Source organism: Anoplopoma fimbria, chromosome 6 (assembly GCF_027596085.1).
Source record: "Anoplopoma fimbria isolate UVic2021 breed Golden Eagle Sablefish chromosome 6, Afim_UVic_2022, whole genome shotgun sequence".
Lineage (NCBI taxonomy): Eukaryota > Metazoa > Chordata > Actinopteri > Perciformes > Anoplopomatidae > Anoplopoma > Anoplopoma fimbria.
Genome location: NC_072454.1, coordinates 4,754,965 through 4,774,630, shown reverse-complemented (window position 1 = coordinate 4,774,630; position 19,666 = coordinate 4,754,965). Strand labels below are relative to the sequence as shown.

Below are 19,666 nucleotides of genomic sequence, written 5' to 3'. Positions count from 1 at the left end.
TCCCAGTTCTTCCTGACCTACCACAGTTGTTTGATTTCCTACATGTGAAGGCCCTCCAGCACTTTCTGCCCTTGCCTGTCTGTATATCTGTCTATCTTCATGTCGGTCTTTCCAGGGGTGGAGAAATATATTTTTGTTGTGGACAGTAAAAACCATGAGCTCTAGCAAAAGGTCAGCTGAATGTGGTTTTAGACTTTGTCTTATCTGTGTGAGACAAAAGGATGCAGGCGGCAGAAGACCCGCCTGCTTATGGATTCCACTCACAGCCAGACGCTCGCAGTCCTCTGTGGGCTGAGGCTCACATCTGGCAGGTGCTTGTTTATGAGAGCAGTTAACACTGGATCAGAGAGGCTTTATAGCAAAACACATACGCACGTGCACACGCACAGGCTCAGACAAACAAAACACACACACACACACACACACACACACACACACACACACACACACACACACTTCGAGGAACCCCATTGTTTGGAGTCGTCTGTCCCTTTATAGCTCTGCAATCTGTAAGCATCTAATGCAGCCTCTCCAGGATCTTGTGATTATATTTCGGGATAAATTTCAGTCAGCAGTAAAACATTATGATTATTTATGAATTCACAAATAGTCATAATATGTAATATGTTCCAGTGGGAGTTAAATGAGTCACAGGTTCATAAAAATGACCTGTTACTGGCAATTCTTGTAAGCAGCTGCTTGCCTGTGCAGTTATAACCAGGAAGTCCAAATGCTTCTGGTACTTCTTTTTTACCCTGAATTGGATTAGTACTTCCTACCATGATTAAGTTTTGAGAAGCTGATAAAAATCACTTCGAGTAGCTTGTTGGGAAATTTGTGGGAAAAAAGAATTTGTTTGTGGGCGTCCATTCCTAAAAGCTTTACTAAATTTGTTTATTTGTACGTGTAAAAATACAGTTGCCATGTTTCATGTCATGTGAGTTAAATGTTCGCTATGTCAAAAATGAATCGGCAGAGGTGTTTCCATCTTCCATTTAGCGAATCAACGCTGTTTCCACAAAGATGGAATAAAAAAACAAGCTTTTTTTCCGCTTACAACTTTTCTAATGGGATAATTCAAAATGCAATTTAAACAAGAAAACTGATGTTAAATTGCAAAGATTTCTTATGAATCACATTTTCTTTCTTCTTGTTATGTGGTTGTTGTTTGACCAAGATCACTAAAAGCATTAATGTGCATCTGTGCAGGTCATTTTATTTAAAAGCATATCTATGATCTACACACCTGAGTGTTTGTACGAATAGATTTGGTCCAGATAAAAGTCACCTGAGCAGCCTGTTGCAAACGTAAAAGCACTTCAGTCCGCACTTCACCGGCAAAGATGACAACAGGTTTGCTGGGGATGCTAAGCAAAGAAATCTGACCATAAACAAACACACACACACACACACACACACACACACACACACACACACACACACACACACACACACACACACACACACACACACACACACAGGGCTACTCATCCTTGACTGTGAAACTAGGTTGATGTGGGGCAGCCTATCTCCTATGGTTCACACCGCGCTGACAGGCTCATTATAGTGGAGTTAGAGTGGAGACCTTGGTGTGACAGAGCCAAAGTCATCCCGGCCAGCTCCCTCCAGCTCTCTGTCCCACTCCCTGTGCTGCCTGGCCTGCACAGACACCTTAGCACAACCCTGTTGAACCAAACCACAGACCCTCCAGGGACCAGAGCTTGTTCAGAACCCGTCAACACATTTTAAAGTGTTGCTGGACACAAAATGAGCTTTTTTTCAAGCATTTAGATGTATTTCGGTCAGTTTTTCCAGTCGGAATGTCCATTGTGGCTTAGTCTTTGCCTTAAAACAAACAAAAAAAAACACCTGACAAGGTCTATGTATCATGAACCCATTAGGTGATTTGCTGTTTTTAGGGAATTCATGAATTGTATACATCAATGTGCATTATCTGTCACAGTTCGTCTTCCATACTCCCTGTCACTCTGTCTCACTCACCTAATTGGCTCACTCTGTTCACCTGCCTGTCACTCTCTCTCAGTTCACTCCGGCCACTCCCAGTTCCACTTCCAGCTCTCAGCCCCGCCCCCTCTCTCTCTCTCACCACACTCTCCCTCACTCACCTAATCAGCCTCATGCAGTGCACCTGTCTGCCACGCCCACCTCATCAGCACCATCCCTCCCACCTGCTCACTCTGCTGCACCTCCACCCTGCAGCATTTAAACCCCAGTCAGTCACACGCTCGCTGCCAGATCGTTCGTTGCGTTTATGTCAGACCTTCCAGCATTTTCCCGTGGACTGGTTTCCCGTTGCCGACCCTGCCTGTCTGGACTTCCCTGCCTTGCCTGTGCCCCGGTCAACGACTCAGCCTTCTGTCCCCGACCACCGGATTCCCCTACCTTGCCTTTGCCTCGGTTAGCCGCCTTAGCCTTCTGTCCCCGACCACCAGTTTAGCCTCCGTCTGCCTGATCCCCTGCCTGTTTCCCACTGTGAGTCTGACCCTGCCTGGCTGTCTGCTGTGTGCTCAGCTTCAAATAAAGCTCCAGAACTTTATCTGTCTCCTGGTCGTACTGCTTTTGGGTCCACACCACATCCGCGACATTATTCTCCATATACCGAAAAGCACTGCCATATATCACATCACATTTTTGATTGTACATTTCCCTTAGAATTCCTGCTTCGTGTGCTGTATAGTAACACGTGGCCCAGCTAAATTATGTGGAGCTGAAAGCAAGAAAGGGTTTTCATACAGTTCTATCCGAAATGTAAACACACACACAAAAAGTACAAGGACAGATAATTGTGTAGATTTTTATCTGGATAGATCCAGCTTGACTATCTTATGTGAAGCACAAAATTATCCTTCCACCTGTCAAAGCATTAGCATTGCTTAAATAATGTCTATAATTCTTTCTCTTAGTTCTTTATAGATGTTCATGCTGAGCACATTTGTCATGCGGTCTGTGTTGGACCAGCTGAAGGGGGTTGCCCTACTTTTTGGAGCGTTCTGGGTCTCATTTCTTCTTTCTCGACGCTGAAGTTTAACGGACCTCTCAATCTCGTGTGTCTCTCTTTGTGTGTTTGTGTTTGTGCACACAGGAAGTGGAAAAGAATGGAAGCAGAGTTTGTGTGTTGCATCTGCTCATTGCTATAAGATCGTAAGTCATCCATCGCCCAACTGTAAGATGACATCAATGCACTGAAAGAGAGGAATATCTATCGGCTGCATTCTATTAACATGACACATTGTTCTGTGATTGACGTGCACGATGGTCGAGATCATGGAAGCTGACTATCACTGCAGGGATTAGTGATAAATCCTTTTCATGACTCGTGACTACATAACATCTCCTCTCCCTTTAAAGCTCTCACCCACCTGCTTTCATTCTTCTTTAAACTTCATCTCTCCCTCCCAACTAGTTCTTCCCCTCTCTCTCTCTCTCTCTCGCTCTCTCAGAGCCAGGGGCATGCTAGGCAAATAGACTGTGCTCTAATTGCCAATATAATGATGCTGCAGTCCACTCATCTCACCTGCCTAATTAATACTACAGCTGCCACCCCTGCTCTCTTCTATCTGGTACACTAACACACATCCACATGTGTACACACACACACACACACACACACACACACACACACACACACACACATGTGCATGTGATCACAGCAGGCGAGGCAAGCTTGTGTGTTCATATCACGTACGTTCTCCCTCTACCTTCCCAGCCTTACCTCTCTCTCCAGCCCGTCCTTTGCAGCCTCTTGCTTCCTCTCCACTGTAGAACATGGCCCTGTCGAATTGACATGCTCCACCGAGCTGCACTTTCAGAGCAAACTGGTCCAGCCTGGAGAGAAATGCATGACAAAAAAATGAAACGTGTCATATACCCTCTAGTATTTATTTTATTTTGTTTTATATCCTTCAAGCAAATTGTATTTATTAACTTTTCTTGCCGAAATCGCAATATATTTAGATTTAAACACATCCTATAACTTTAAAATTGACCTTCGCCTAATACTCATTTTTACTTAATGGAGCTAGAATGCATCATAATGTAATTCATTGCAGCCTCCGTACACTCGCTGTTAGCTCCATTATTTAGCCAACTACAAACGTAATGCAAAAGAACATTGCTATAGCAACGATGAGACATGAGAAACTGGAAAATGAAACATGAATTACATTATCAAGGAATTATTATCAAAATAACTTTGTCCAAAGAAGTTTCATGTCTTTGCACCCCAATTCATTTGCACTATGAAAGCTCACGCAAACATGGCAAAATATAGGCTGGGACAGTCTACTAGGACTTCTTATTTATACTGTTATAAGTGTATTTTACCTTATATGTCACATTTAGAGGACTTAGTTGCAGATTAACAAAACATGCAGTGCTGATGAGGGAGGTTTTGAAATGCTGTTCCCCTGAAAGAAGCACTATCACAATCATTTATTTACATTTCTGCGTCATAAAACACATTTGTCACTTGCTTTGAGCCTGTTTTTGTTTAATTTATTTCCCTCTCTCAAAGTGACTCTCTGTTCAACAAAACAGATTTGGTGGCAGCAGTGGCAGCATCACTCTCATTTCTCTCCTCTTCCCCAAAAAGTGATGAATCTGTAGGCAGGGTGTGTTTCTCAGGTCTTTTTGGGTCACATTATCCGTTAAATGTTGCCAGTCCTGCGGCACGACGGAAGCCTTGTGTAAACGGCTCCTGCTGTAATGTAGTAATTATTTCCTCTCGCCTCTTTCTTGTCCTCTTAACAAAGCTTCTTTCCTCCTGTGTCCCCCTCCTTTTTAAAGAAGGCTGTTGATAACAGCTTTTTGGGAGGTTCACTTCTGTTTTCCTTGTTGCAGCTATTTTCTTCCACTTACTGTCCTCTTCAGTCTGCAAGCTTTTGTTAAGTTTGATGTTTTGTTGTTCAAGATTAAAATTGTTGAGGATAAAAGGTTGGTTTCACCTTCATCTATTCCACTTATTCCAATCATCATAGGAGTGGTGGTTGATTTCTCCAAACAAAAAGCTTTCACTAGGCCAACCTCGTTCTAGACATGAACTGACCTGCTTCTCAAGGTTAACCACTTTCTTCAGACTAGTTGACAGTAGTCATCATTTTAGCTAAATTAAAAATCTGTCTTTATCACAGATACTGTCTAAAGGACAGAATTAGTCCAGACAGAAGTACAAACAAATCCAGTTCTTGTGTCATGTGCTCAAGAGGCTCGCCAGCGTCTTGACATGAGAGCTTTTGTCTAAAGCACAGATTTTAATTATTCTCTCTTCAAAAGCATGAATGAAGTACTGTGAAACATCTTTCATTTCCTTCTTAAAGATACTGTGAGGAACTTTTAACTGGTTATGAATCCGTCTGAATTGAATAATGATGCATCAGTATGCCCTACAGAAGATTGCCTATTTTCTAGTTATTCTTGATGCTTATCATTTCTGCCACTGGGGCTGATTCCGTGAAAAATCAGATGAAATCATGCAGGTTCACCAGAAACTCAGACGGAGACGGACAAAGACAGAGCAGAGCTTTGCCTCGCTGCTTCAGAATGCCAGACTGTGCTGTAGTAAGTGAGAGGTTTTTCTAACGGGACTGTTGTGCTAGGAAACGCTACCGCTTTTGTCCACAGGGACCGCCAAAATCGACACCAAATAAAAGTTCCTGGTAGTAACTTTAATATGTGTTCAATACAGCAAGCTCAATTACATGACATCACAGTTATACAACCAGCTCGGTCCCACCGATGACTTAACATTTTGAAAGTCATTTAGCATGCGATAACGACACCATTCTTGATTTTTGTGTGTCATTTTACGCCATTAAGTTTGTACTGATTGCTATGTAAATGCATACACGTGAATACGCTACAGTCAGAGATAGTCCTGTGGTATAAGAGGTGGATGGGTCAAACAAACACAAGAATTAAAACCATGTGTTGTTGAGTTATTTTAAGTTAAGTTACGTTAATGATGACGTGTTTTCCGTACTTAAAATGATGATTCATTTGTCCCAAATTCCTCAAAATATAGTAAACGGCTATGTAAGACACAGTAAGACATCGTCTGAATTGAACATAGTGCAAAAATACAAGGAGAATCTGCTCAGATTTATATCAGTAAATGATCTTACAGTCTTTTGTCAAATAGCTCCATAAAGCAAAGACTTTCTTTAAAAGAGACGTGAAACACAGCAATTCAACTTTTGAAGAATGACAGATGGAATTGCTTTAAAAAAAAAAAAGTGCACCAGTGATATTTAGAATTAAGCTATAATCATTTTATTTTATTCTATTTTCATGAATTCATTTATTGCGATTTCTTTCTCACCCGGTGGCAGCTTCAGTATGTCAGGTCAAAGACTTGGGTCATGTGTCAAACTTTGCAAAGATGTTGAATTACTCAAAAATGATTTTTTTTCCAGCTCCTATAAGTCAGTTGTCTGCAGCACAATAGAGCCATCGGGCTTCATTTCAGAAAGAACCCCATCACAGATCTCTGTCAGTCTTTTTGTTAAAAACCTTTTGATTCCCTTCTTCCTGCTGAGCATATTCTTGACACTTTTATCAAACACGTCTGTGCTCATGAAAGCAATCCTGCTTTGTTTGAGAGTTCACTCTGAGAACAGCGACAAAGAACACCAAAGGTCATCACTTTAGGTGTTGATGAATGCAAATCACATTCCTGTCTCTCCTGTTGTGCCTGCCAGGTTTTCTTCCTGTGATCATCTGTTATCTAAGATCCCATTTGCCAGAATAAATGTCCCTCTCCTTGGTATTATCCACAAATTATAAAAAAAAAAATGAAATATTAGCTTTCATATTGTGACAATGTTGTTTTTTTTGTCACTGTTTACATTTTTTTGAATTATAATGTATTTAAAAACAAAGGTATTCATTTCTGATAGAGATATTTAGCATTTTTGTAATTCCATATCATCTGTGGAGTTTTACTGAAACTAACAGTTGAAATGAACACCTGTCAAGTGTGATATCTCAGAAACTGGATAATTGTTTTTATTGAGATTTTGACATCTATCTCTCAGGCTTAGGGAAAAGTGTTTGCCCAATCCTTAATCATCACAGTGGGATAATAATCCTATGAAAATTGGTAATGCCACATCATATAATCCCCCTCTGTAGCCCCAGGTTGTGTTTTGATTAAACTGAAATTCTCCCATATAACCTGGAGGTAATGGTGCTTCAAATAGGCAGATTATACCGTGTACATAAAACACAAACTTTTTTCATATATTTTTTATGATTGATCATATGCATCACAACAATCTTTCCTCAGGCCAAGTTGCATAATACAAAAAGGAAACAACCACAAGTTAAACTGTCAGGATAAATGATAAACAAATATTGAGCGGTTTCCAGAAGGAAAGTTACAGTTCCATTGATAAGATGGCCGCATATTTCGTAAGTATTTTGGGTGCAACCGGATTTAGCAACATGTTTGACAGAGCATTTAAAAAAAAGATCGTTCTAATTGAAATCTTTACTGACACCTTTTTTCTTACAGGAACTGATGTTTTGCTTTGTGTTGGGAGCGTTTGCTTTACCATCTCCTGTGTTCTATGTAAACCTTTTCTCTCCCTCTTACAATAATTAGCTTGCAGTGTGCGTATGTGTGAGATGTTTATAGGCGCTCGGTGTAAGCAGCTTCTTCCTAGTTATGATGTTTGGAATTCAGCCTGTCATGCACTCAAGTGCATCAAGTCAGAAACAAAATGGATCCTACATCTTGATTTTGCCGTTTGTGATTCTTCTATTATTTCCAAACAGAAGGGAGATAATTTGTTCTGTGCAACTACGAAAGTTTTCATCCTGAAATCGTTGTTTTAATTCACTGACGTGGCAACTAGGGTTTAACTAAGGTTTAAGGAATACAGATGTAAATTAGCATTATCGCCAACTCCAACATGTTTACATCTTATCTGATGTAATTGAGAGTAATAAGTATACACATACAGACGTTTTGTTTTGTTTCTCTTTTAGACAATGGGGGGGAAAAAAGAGTAACAAAAAAATGTATATACATAGTCCATATACCTGTTAGTTAATTGATTCATTAATTGATTCATAATAAGAAATGTAAAACCATGACAAAAGTTAGCAAGACATTGGTTGAGAGGTTTGGATTTGCAATGCAATAAAGAAATCACAAAGGGAAATTTGAATTATCGACAAATAGAATAACAGAATTATATTTTCTGTGACTCTGTTCACCCACCTTTAAACACTTTACACTTCAGATTTATCTGGTGGATTTATTTCTAATCTTATATCAACTGTCTTTGCAGCTGCCTTCTGTAACATTGCTGATGTGTCCTATGAGCAATGGCACAATATCCCCGCAGTGAAATTACATTTTACATGCATACGAGTTTAAATCCCACCTTCAACATCTGGGAGATGAAGTGGCTGCCAGTTTTTTGGTTTTAGAACGTTTTTAACTTTCAAATTCCTTTGTTAAGTATTATAGTTCCCTTCTTGGCTGTGCCCTCTAACGGGATCAGCAGCATGCAAGTGACACTTTCACAGTGAGAAATTATTTCTAAAGGGACATAGCATAATCCGAAACAGAAGCCAAATGGGGCGAGTTTAATTATCTGATTACCCTGACGGACTTTCCCGCTGCTTAGATTTATCCAAAGGTCAAAGCGCTCATGAGACTATTGTTTTTCGACATAAACTGCACGCACTCCTGCATAAATCCTCCCCTGGCATTTGGGTGCTTTGGTATATTTGCTTAAATTATGATGTGATAAAGCTGCCACCCCCGTGGTACTTTATTTAGGCAGGTCCACTCTTTACATTTCCAACCGCCAATGGCCACTGCAACACATCAAGAGGGTGAAACACTCATTTGGTTCTGAACAATTCCTATCATGACCAGTTTTTTCCAAACATTTAGGGCAAGTGTAAGGGGAGGGAGAATGGATGGGACAAATAAACACAAGACCTTCACCTAGGAGACCGTTGTTAATGTCCTTTGTGAAACCAATATGTTGTTTGTCTTTGTTTTCACAATGCTAAGTTTCATTTTCACTTTACGAGCTGTTAATTTAACCGAAACCATGACCTTTGGAGGGTTTAATTACCTAACCACAACAAATTTGCATAATAAATTGCCTTGGAAATTGACGCCAAGGGGTCCTGACCAGGCCTCAGTAGATGTTGGGAATGAGAATGTGATTGGTTAACGTGTAATTCCAAAACTATGGGCATTAATCTGCTGCCATAACAACCAGCACAAGGCTTTCCACGAAATTTTGGAACATGGCTGCCGGATTGGCTCCTTTTCAGCAACAAAACCATCAGTGAGGTCGGTCACAGATGTTTGGCAATAACAGCTGGCTTGGAAACGGTGTTCTAATTCATCCCAAAGGTGTTGGATGGGGTGGAGGTCAGGGCTCTGTGCAGGCCAGTCAAGTTCTTACACAAGCAAAGTGGGGAAATGGTTTTGTTATGGACAAGGCTTTGTGTAAAGGGGCAAGTGTAAGAGTGAATATATGTCTACAGGTTTGATATATCCTGAGAATGTTGAATAACCTTGAAAAAATGTCAAATGTTATCCAAATGTTATTTTAAATAGGCATTATTCCTTATGACTCAATCTGTCCAGAGGATGGAGCCGTAAACACTCAGATTGCGGTGAGCATTTTTACTTGCGGGTAAAAACTTGTTGCCGGCAACTGCTAATTTAATCAATCTAAGTAGCGCCACCTTTAACATACAGATGCAATGAAGATATGTTTTCCTGAACAGACCCTGTAATCAAAGTGAGTTAGAGGGAGCAAATTATTAAGCAGAGATAAGTGGTCCAAGTGATAAAGTGTTAATATTCATAAGGAGAGAAAGTCAAAGACAGGGAGACACATGAGGAGAGGAGGGCAGAATGAAGAAGAGATAAGGGCTTGGATTTAAGTGTTATCTCACCGTTAATGGTATTTCCAGTCGCTATCAAGATCGCTGCATAAGACAGAGGAATGTATTTATAGAGTGTGACATGATAGTCTTCTGCAGTATAACAGGACTTCTACTGGAGATGAGAGATGAAGTGTGCAGGCAGGACTCCATTAAGCAGCATGGAAATCTAGAATGTAATGAAATGCAATGATTATGGTTAAAGATAAAGAAAAGATTGTGGTCATAGTGGAAAAAAAATACTCCACAGAAAATCTTTAATACTAGGTAGGCTTTAGAGGTTAAATTTGTCATTCGCAACCAGCTGAGCTAAAAGCAGTTGCATGCAACAGTGAACTTTGCAACCAGCAAACTGTTTGATTGGTGAAAACTCAACTGTTTGAAACCCTGAGCATAAGGAAACAACATTAGGATAATTCTGCAGAATTGATTTGAGAGATAGCTGTCAAAGATATGCAGTTGTTATTTGAGAGGTTAATATTGACTTTTTGATACAGTTTATTTTTTTCAGATTTGCATCAGAAATTCATTGCATGATTGAAATGGACGTGAAACAACGGGTTGACAGCATAGGTTAGGATTTTTATGTTTACCTTTTTTAACTCTGGTAACTTACCTAAGTTATGTTTTTGAAGAGGAGCGCGTTAGCTGCAGCAGCTATGTGCGTAGACTTCCTAGCGATGCTGTAAAACCTTAACAAAAAACTATAAATGAGCAAGCCACAAGCCTTTCACAAGCTTCAATGTTTGATACTCCAAATGCAATCCTCTGTTTGAGACAAAGTGTCCCTTTACGATTGGAGAAAAATCACCTTTGTGTTAAAAAAAAGAAACGATCCCTGACTGCAGATAGGAGACGAGACGCAGTTCTTTGCTTTGTATGCGGGTCCATTCAACCAGACCGTGTCTGTAAGAGTTTTTTAACTTCTCACTACTTATGCCTTTGCTTCTGAATGTTAACAACTAGCTGTGATTTCTCTGGACATTCATTATTCACATAACCACAGAAGGCTTTTTTTTTTGAACAAACATCCAATGCTGTCATTTTCTCCGCTGAGGTCAGAAGTTCTCTCTCGTTTGTTGTCTCTGATGTGTCTTTTCATTTCTGCTGTCTGGTGCAACTGACTGCTTGATAAAAGCTAGATGAACTAGAGTAGCACTTTTCCTGTATTCCCAAGAGGCTTCGCTTGCACAAATCCAGTTTCATTTTCTTTTTGGCTGTCAAATGTGTTACAACCAGTTGGGTGGAAGACAATTTGGTTATGCATTTTGCTCCAAATGTCCTTCTCTGACCTCCACATGGTTTTCTTCTGTCCAAGTTGCCCCAACAGAGTGTAGAGTGTTGGAAGAACAGAAGGAAAAAAATGGGAACTGATGTGTATTTGAAAAATACATGAAACATCAGGGAAAGTTACGTATTTTTGTTTTAATGTTGTATCAGTGGCAGTGAATTATTGAGTGACTTCCTGCCTCTGTTGAAAGGGTTGAGGGATGGAGGTGAGGAGTCATAGTACTCATGGTGAGATGGGGGTAAGGGCACACATTCAAACACCATGGCATGTATGCAACATTCAGTGAGAGGCATGTTTAATTTAAAAAATGAGAGAAGCTCAGCAGTCAGTCGCTTGACAACTAGAAGCATCCAGAGAGAAAAGAGCAGGATATGTTAGAGATTTCTGTGTAACATGGAGATTTATGTCATTCAATTTAATTAGCTGAATTTCTCACTGACTTGCTTAGAACTAGATTTGCAAAATTGGGAAAATACTCATAATTGGCTTTTTGGAGGGTTAGGTTTTCTAGCCTTTAAACCTGACTTCACTCAAGTTGTGATTTCAACTTTAAAATTGAAGGTTGGTTTAAGTTTCTCCTTACATTTCACGCCTACAACTCAGCACAACAGAGAACCAGAGAACTTTACAAAATTGCTCCAAAAGGAACATGTTCTTCTTCACTTAAAACGCCACTTTAGTAATTATAACCATTTGGCCATTTGCAGAAATTAAAATGGAGTTGGATTGGACCATAATTAGACCACAACACAAGAGCATCCTCAGCTGCAAATGTATTCTTCTTGTTTGTTAGACGGAGAGCTCCAAGTAGTCAATTAGTCTTGAATTCATTTTCTGGGTCCACAGTGACCTAATAAGTCAAATAAGATTACCTTTTGGAAGTTTTTGTCTTTTACTGACATGTTATGAATGTTGAGGGTTTGTTTTCACCATAGCTCATATCATTATAGCCCCAAAATACTCAGTTACGATATTACATCTAAATGCATTGCTTGCGTACACGAAGAAGTAATAATAATCTGCATTATAGGGACAAAACATGGACAACTGGCATCTCTGCATGCATCTAATAGAGGCCTAAAATGCCCCAATAATAATAATTAAAACCCCATTGTATACAAGGAATATCCATTCATTTCACAGCGTCACTGCGGCTTCCAAATACTTTTTCACTGTTCTTAAATCATGAATCCAGACAAGTATCATTCCTTTGTCAGCTTCCCAGCAGATGACATTGATTACATGAAAACAGAGCTTTTAGTTTGGGCACATCTAATCCAACGTGCTTTAGCTTTAGACCTAAACTAAGACCAGTAACTCTACAGACCAGTCAAACAGATCTTTATTATATACGCTCCTGGCTCTCCATCCTTGTTTTGTTGTAACTTATGCTTATGAATAGTGTATTGTGGTAGCCCTACTATATTTCTACTTGTGTATTTCATTTCTTGTGTATTCTGAATGTGGGTAGAGCTGTACAAGAATGAGTGTTTGGCTTTGAGAGATCATGTTGAATTGTGTTCCTTATCGCTCTCACACACACATAAATATGCATATCCACTGCTTGCTTTCCATTTGTCTATGTGTGAAATACAAACATACAAATATGGACATATGGTCATACATGTACTGTAAATATACACCAACACATGCAATGCACACTTAGTTTCACACCATACCTGCCTCTTATAAACGCTCAGGCTGGGAACATGGTGCTATTTCAATCACACCAAAAAATGAGAGAAAAGAGTTCCCTTGATACCCAGTGAGTCTAGATTTTCATTTCAATTCTCTGTCCTATCAAATAAGGGAGGAATGAATGGAAACACATACGCATGAGAGATATGTAATGTCATCAAAAGTAGAAAAGTAATCATCTCAGGCCTCCTTTGAAGTCAGGGCTGTCAATTGCAGTTGGTTGTCTGCCGATCTGATTAAACAGCAAGTTGCTATTAAAGCCAAACATACATATTGGATGACATTAGAATTTGATACATGAAACGATATGACTTCATTGAGTATCCACGGTAACAAACATTTATTAAATACGTATTACTGTCGGTGCCTCTATGGATAACACCTAAACTATAGCTTTAAGTAAGTTTACTTAAGTTCGTAACTTAAAATAAGTCAAAAGTAACGTTTGGTTACACACAGGACAAAAACAGCGTTCTCCAGGGTGAAAGTCCTGTGTTTGTCATAAAAGGCTGCTTGAACAGACAACCTTTGCCATCTGTATTTCTTTTAATTTGGGTGCAAAATATATAAGTTCTTTGCACAAGACATGGATAACAAAGGTATTATGGTTTTTTTTACCTGTATTTTATTTCCTTTACCACCAAATTTGATTTGTTGAAAGTAAAATGTTTGGTAGGAAATGTAGAAGTGTTGTTGTACCATTGAGTAACTTCATTTTTGAGACTTCAAATGTGAATGTGGGTGACTCACAAACTTCTCTATCTTTGGTTAAAACTTATTACAGATTTAACAATGAAATAGCATCTGTTACACCTGTTCCTGTCCTGTTTTTTGTTTTTTTTTGGCATCCAAAACTTGGTGAAGAATCTTCTTGGCACTCGTGTGAATGTAGCAGTGATAGTGCCTCATTAAATCAAAGATCCTTCGCGTTAAATTAACTTTCTCTTGTTGGTTAATTGACTCGCTCAGTGTCTTGCTGTGAATGTTTACACCCAGTACTATAAAGTTTGTCTGAACGTTTCCCTTGAGTAGAGACTAGAGTGTCTGCCTCTCCCTTTTGGTGACAATATGTATCAGTATCAAGACATTTTCCCTCATTTATCATATTGCATCTTTAAAAAAATAACACGAAGAGTAAGTGATGTGGCACTGTTTTTAAAAGAATGAATCACTCTCCGAGGCAACATAAACCACAATTGATTAGCAAGATAAGTTTAAATAACGTTTTCACACTTTAGATATATTCCAAATGAAGATTGGGATGCATGAACCAGTTTCTTTTATTTAAAAGTTATGTGGCTCTCTCAGGGATTTCTACCTTCTGAGCAGATTGCTGTAAGGTCAGGCTCCAACCATGACAGAAACAATACTTTTCCTCGGCTATTTCCTGTTATTTGTTGGCCAGTTTACCGGCCATTCTGCTCGAAAATGAATTTCATGCTGAGAAAATGGCCCACGATGTGAAGATCATTGAACCAACCTGTCACAGTCTGACCAATGCACTGTGGCATATTTTCTTTTAATAGACCATTGAGCCTCACGCGGCTGTGTGGCTGCACGGTATTCAATTGGTCCAAATGGCCGCCCTGCCAAGGCAAGAGAAGTAGTTTTTTGGATCTCTAATATTTCCTTTGATGGTTTGACACTGCAAATTGCCTCCTTGTTTTATTTGTATCACCTAGGAAGACCAGTTGAACCATTCGGTTACAGAGAAGGACGTTTCAGAAATCCACCCTCATTTGCCAGTTTTCAGCCTCTCTTGTTTGGACAAATTTAGGAAATAACGGTTCTTGCCCATCTGTTATGACATTTAGCATCAGGACAGTGTCCACTGATTGAATTTCTGTTAGCCTGACTTGATGTAACTTCTAATTTCGTCCTTTTTATGCATCAAGATCAAGACATCCTACAGATCTGTTTATTTCAAATGCCGTAAGGAGATTTAAGTGTGGAAGCTTTAACCAGGCATTTGACCAAACTTTCAAACAGTGCTTTCAAAGTTAGAGAGATTACAGCATGTATAATTTGCAGACAGTTTGCAAGACAGTGCAAAATCCTGCATTTGCAGAATCAATTCCTGAGGCACCCTTGAGCAAAGCAGTTTTAACCCCAACTCAAGTGATGCGGAGAAACTTCAATATGTGAATGTTAATGCGGTTGTGAAAACGAAACATTTACCTCGACTTTAGGACTCTTTGTGTAAAATCTGGAGTGTGTTTGCTTCAGTTTTTCCATTTTCAGTTTTTATTTAAACTTCAGCTGGAATGTTAAGTTTGCCTGGCAGGAAAAAAATTGCATATCAAATATCGTGTTCTCCCGCATACAGTACACAGAGAACTTTTGAACTGCTTAAACGGGATGTGAACGTTCCCTTCTGTTTTGCATATGTATGTATGTGTTTGAGCGCCAGCGCATGTGTTTTCACACTTCCCTTTGCAGGACTTCATCACCCTCCAGGCGGCGTGTTTATATTTATCCCCTTCTTGGTGTTGCGTCGTACATTTGCGAGAGCGTCACACGTATGAGCGCACACACACACATGCTTGCACATGCAATCTCTTTCTCTTTTCCTTTTAATTAATGACTATGGTGCTAATTGGAAGGCATGCAACCCTTCAATACCCTCCGACTGTCTCTCATACACCCTTAGATTTACTCCTCTGAGCTTTACGAAGACACACTCTGACGTGTTTTGATTAGCATCTGCAAAAAAGTGTTGCGTTTGTCAGATAAAAGAATAACTACTATACAGTCTAAGACATGATAAAGTAGGAAATTACAGATGTTTTTTGTGGCGCTTATGGCCACACTTCCCGAAGGTTGTGTACATGCAGTTGTATGGTGTTCGCTGTCGCTGCTTTTGTTTAGCACCCTCTGATCACGGCTGTATGCTCGTTCTCACTTCCACTGTCCCCACCTAATGAGCGTGACTCACAGGCAGTGTCACCATGTTAAGCCTCCATTCTCTTAATTATCTTCTTCGCCATGACTTGGTGTGACACAGGTTGCCTCCTGTCAAAGTTTAGTCAGTTTAGGTCACAACGGCATGGAGGGATGTTAACCAATTTAACACAGAGGAAAAGTCCACCTGTGTTTTACGTGACCTGCTGACATATTAGACCTTGATCCTGACTCGCAGCATCTGATTAGAAAGCTGAAGTCTGGACACCAAAGAGCAACATTTAAACCCCTTTGGTTGGAGTTTTGCATTCGAATCGTGTCTCTAAACTGAGGCGACTGTGTTTGTTGGTGTTTGTTTTGTTCTCCTGCTCCCACACAACACATATTTGGCATCACGCATCGCAACAGTAAAAGCCGAGAACAACAAACTTGGAGGACAGGCGGCAATACGGACGCCTTGACGAATGATGAGATTGTTAAAGCCTCCTTAACAACATGATTACTGTCTGTCATCAAGGCGATATAGTGTGATAAATGTGGTTGTAAGAAGCCCCCATACAAGTAGTAAGGAAACCAAGGAGTTGTTCGCAAAACCACATACTTAAAAAAAACAGAAAGTATGCCCCCGGGTTACTGTTGACAACCAAAGTTTCTTTACATTTTTAACAGAAATCAGTCAGTTGGCTTTCAGATCTACAGTTATAGAAACTGCAGTGATGGGCTAATGTCAGTTTACCACTACATGCTAATGTATATAAGTCAAGCTGTAGAAAAAGGTTATAAATATGCCATAGGCCTTTTTTAACAGCACATTTTAACCTGCCATAAAGCACAGGTGTTACTATTGACGTTAAAGATTGCTCCGTTCAAATCAAATGTCCTCGTATTCCTCAGACACAAACCCACTTCACTCCACTTCTCCAGCCAACGCCGACCAGATATTAACGCCAAGATGCTTTTCTGGAAAGTCGCCATGTTTCGAAGAACATGTTTAATCTCCTCCCAACTGATATTTAAAGGAAAGGCTCACGCCAAGCAAACATCCCCCAAGGCTCACACTAAGCAACATTTTTTCCTGATATGTTGAAGGCATGCCTGGCCCTAACAATTCACAGTCCTCATGTCTAAACCTAACCAATTTAACCAACAAAGGCAACAGTACAAGCTAATCAAAAGTAGAGTAATGCGGGTCATGTCTTCCACAAAGCAGGTTTTTTTAAATGTAGCTCCCAGTAAGCCATGCAACTGAAGCGGCATGCACAATACTAGTTTACGTACATTGAATTCACTAAGCCCCTCTCTCCACTGCTACTCCGTTAAGCTGTCAGAGCTAAGCTGTCAGAGCTACGTTACCATGGAGCCCACACTGTCACTAACTGCACACCCTGATTAAATATCTATTTTGTGGGGGAAAAAAGCAATTTCAGAGAGAGGCAGAAAGACAAGTCCCTTTTTTTCTGGGAATTTAAAAATGCCACTGTTAATTACATTACATTACATTACATTACAGTCATTTAGCAGACGCTTTTATCCAAAGCGACTTACAGGAAGTGTATTCAACATAGGTATTCAAGAGAACTACTAGTCACCAGAAGTCATAAGTGCATCTCCTTTCTTAAACAAGCATCTTAAAGCATAAACCAGAGCAAAAGTATAGTGCAGAGGCAAATTACTACGAAAACAATAATTGCAACAGACTAATACGGATACAATAAGTGCTACAAACTACTACGAATAGGATAAGTGCAGTAAACGAATACGAATACAATAAGTGCAGCGAACTAATACGAATACAGTAAGTGCAACAACTAATACGAATGCAATAAGTGCTACGAGGAAGGCTCAGGGTAGTACTTCTTGAAGAGGTGAGTTTTCAGAAAGATGGGCAGCGACTCTGCTGTCCTGACGTCAGTGGGGAGTTCATTCCACCACTGAGGGGCCAGGACAGAAAAAAGCTGTGACCGGGTCGATCGGCCGCAGGGACCTCTGAGCGACGGGGCAACCAGTCGCCCCGAGGCAGCAGAGCGAAGTGGTCGGGCGGGGGTGTAGGGCTTGACCAAGGCCTGTAGGCTAGCACCAGAGTCTTAAACTGGATGCGAGCTCTTACAGGGAGCCAGTGTAGAGAACGGAGAAGGGAAGTTGTGTGGGAGAACTTGGGGCGATTGAACACCAGACGTGCTGCAGCTTTCTGGACAATGGAATGAAACTTAACAAACATGTAAAATGTTTTTCCAAAGATGTAAAACCTAATGTTTGTTTTCTAATATATTGCTTGATCTGTCTGACCAACCCCAAAATTATTCTAAAGTGCTGCAGCTTTGAGTAGATCTTTCATCTCATTTGTGCAAGGGATTCAATAAATTGTCACATTAATATTTGTGTTGTCATTAATTGCTTAGATTCAGCATCCATGTCAGACAGACTATGTTTTCACCATACATGGGGTGCCCATGTTGTCCCCCTCCTCCCTCCCAACAGTGACAATGCTATTTATGCAAACCAATGGCATGCACAGTCAAGTGCATCTGTCCCCGCCTCCTGCAGCTCATTAAATAATTGAAAATCGCTCACCATAGATCAGAGACAAAAAGAGGGTACACTCTGCACGGAGCGAAATCTTTGATATGTCACACTGCATTCTTTTGTAGGCTTGATCTCTATGTACAGCTCAGGTGTTTTGTCTGGGTGGAGGTAGATGTTCTCTCAGTTGGGCGCTTCAAAAGGCAGGGCCTGCTGGGATATGTATATTTGCTCTGCTGTCAGCTTGTCAGAGCAGATGTAGATTAAAAAATCCACAGGGATAAATGGGAGGAAATGCAAATAGTAAAGAGAATAATATGAATGGATGATAGATTGAATAGATATAGTCGGGCCAAATTTAGAGAGCTAGCACTTCTGTTTCTGAAGTTTCTATTTTATTTTTATGTATGAGACTTACAAATTCCTCAAGAGGGACAGAGAGGAACAGAACAGCAAGTGAGGTACAAATAGCCTGAGGCAAAGATTGATATCCAAACCAACTGAGGCACCCAATTAGGCTTTACGCTGCATACTGGCATTTTGGTCTCCATGCTATCTCTGCTCACTGTAGGACACATTTACACTTCTACATGTTGATAAGGACGTAGTTATTGAGCTGAAATTAATTAAAAACGCACAGTCACCATGCACAGCCTTTTCCTGGGACATTTTATTTAGAGCAGCTCGAGAATATTTCAGAATGCATTAGCTGCTTAATGATCATTGCCTGACTGGCACTCTCATGAATGTGCCAATCAAATTCATAAGTTGAGATGTCTTGAAAGTTTGAGGAGGATCCAGAAACTACGGATTCTCTTCAATTGGTTGAGCACTCTTCATCAGAATTGCTTCTTCTTGGTGGCTTGTACGGGTTAAGAGCACAATGGAAAATAAAAAATCTTTTTACAGCAGATTCATCCTCATGAACAAGTTCAGCTCCATCTTGAGACAGTTCTTACTCCTTGCCTTTTTTAGGAGAAAGTTCCATGTTTGTTTGTTATTTTCTGTGAAGGTTTCCTATAACCAAGAACGGAACCTGAAACTCATTCAGGAGCACACAGAGAAAGGCTATAAGGTCTCTCTTAATGGGGATTGGATGGTCCTTTTCTGCTGCAGCCTCGATTTGCTCTTTCTGCTGAAAAGACAGATGTCTCTTTCAAGAAAGTTATTTCCAATTGCAGGTTTCACCCCCTTAAAAAGTCTCCTCTCTATTAATTTCTTCCTGTCAGCTCGCCTTACTTTACACTTTCTTGCAATTCGGCTCACTCCACAAGCTTGTAGTTTTGGTCATTGGTGCAGTGAAGGGTATTTTGCAGG

The 19,666-nt window shown here is 40.2% G+C and overlaps 1 protein-coding gene across 1 annotated transcript in view; it reads left to right on the top strand.

Annotated features, from left to right (window-relative positions):
* The window catches only part of LOC129092670 (pro-neuregulin-3, membrane-bound isoform), a 349,566-nt gene that overhangs the window by 265,150 nt on the left and 64,750 nt on the right, over nt 1-19,666 (top strand).